Here is a 1,776-nt window from a genome sequence, read left to right as displayed (position 1 = left end):
CATAAAGTGCCTTGAAAATTTTCAATTACAATATATGTGCCAGCTATTATTTTTAGGGTTTTGGTAGACTACTGGACTTGTTTGGTCTTTAAGGACTTTGTTTTTTAAGTATCAATTTCAATCCTTTCTTGATACCAACAACTGCGGACATCTGTATTGTAGTGAATGACCTCTAACATTATTTCCAGATATTATGACAAATAAAAAGTGACTGCCATAGACAAGGAGAATCATGTTTCCATCTCACTTTTATCCACTCATAGCATCAGTGTTTCCTTCTATGAAGGCTACTTTTCAGAGTTGGGCAGAGCACTGGGCTGCCTGGGGAGGCCTCCTGCCCCATCTTTCTCTTCCAGCCTACACTGTAGACCTTCAAACAGAGGCTTGATGACAACTTGTTGGAGGGAAAGTTAAAATGCGGATTCCTGGGTTGGACTAGATGGCCCTCAGGATACTTTCCATCTCTGAGGTTTTGTTATTCCTTTACCCTTTTCCTAAGATTAGTCCTAGTCCAGAGTCTCTACCCCAGCGTTCTAATTTATATAGGACATGAGATAAATAGTGCTCATATTCACACCCATCCCTCACCCACCCTTTAACTTGGCTATTTCTTTTAGTGGCATTACCACCACCAGTCAACCAGACTCATGATCTCCAAATTAGCTTAGCTTAACTCCTCTCTCAGTAAGTGATTGAACTACCTACCTCTATAGAGTCTCTTAACCATTGCCTGTTCTCTACTTCCACAACACCCCATCCCATTTCTCTTCTAACCTAGACAAGTGGTGTTGAACTCAAACTGAAATAGGGCATTAAGCTATATATAAGGATCCCTGGGATGGAGGACACACATTGACTTCATTACATTTCAGTCTGATTCAGACAACATTGGAGACCTCTGTCCTAAAGACAATTGTAATTCTGCCTAAATGGCTGTCCCACTGTCACTCTATCTCTGTCTCTCCCATTCTTTCTTCAAACCACGGCCCAAATATACGCTCATTGCCCTGCTCTAATCATGGCATTCCTCCACTCAGAAATCATAAGAGGTTTCCTCCTCTACTTTCTTTTACTGGCTGGCCAATTTGTGATTCTGGCACTCAAGGCCTTCCACAATCTGCCTCCTCATATTCCTCTACAGTCTACTTTTCTCATCATTTTTTAGATATTCTATGTTTTAGTTCACGTATGTTACCTTGACCAGTCTCTATACCTTGGCTCATTGTCCCCAAGTCTGGAATAGATTCTCTCCCTCTCCCTCTCCCTCCCCTTTGAATATTTCAAGGACAATTAATTTTTCTTCCCTGAAGAAGCTTTCTCTGAGTCAAAGTAGTTATGCCTCAACTTTGTCAGGCTATTTTGCCTAACTCTCTCCTTTGTATTTTTCCTCCCCACCCTTCTGTCTGAGGGAGTTGGGTCTATACCTTTCCTCCTTTACTGTGCAGGCTACCAAAGGCCAGGACTGTTGTAATTATCACTCTCTTTCCATAGTTTTACATAGAGTAGAGGCCTAGTTTTTGTTGAATTGATTCAGCACAGCTCAGAGAAGCCAAATTGAAACCCAAGTCAGCTACAAGAAGAAAATTCACTTTGTCTTTAAATACCATTTATAGGTAGTGGTTACAATGATAGAAATAAATTAAGCACCTGAGACTTAAACCACCCAAGTACCTGAATGAATAAAAAACTGTGGCCCCTCAGAAAGCTCCCTTTGGAAAGCATTCATGCTAAAAGGATTCCTGATTCTGTTAGCCGCTATGAAATGATTATTAACAT

Source organism: Notamacropus eugenii, chromosome 1 (assembly GCF_028372415.1).
Source record: "Notamacropus eugenii isolate mMacEug1 chromosome 1, mMacEug1.pri_v2, whole genome shotgun sequence".
In the NCBI taxonomy this organism is placed as follows: Eukaryota; Metazoa; Chordata; class Mammalia; order Diprotodontia; family Macropodidae; genus Notamacropus; species Notamacropus eugenii.
This window is presented reverse-complemented; position numbering follows the sequence as displayed.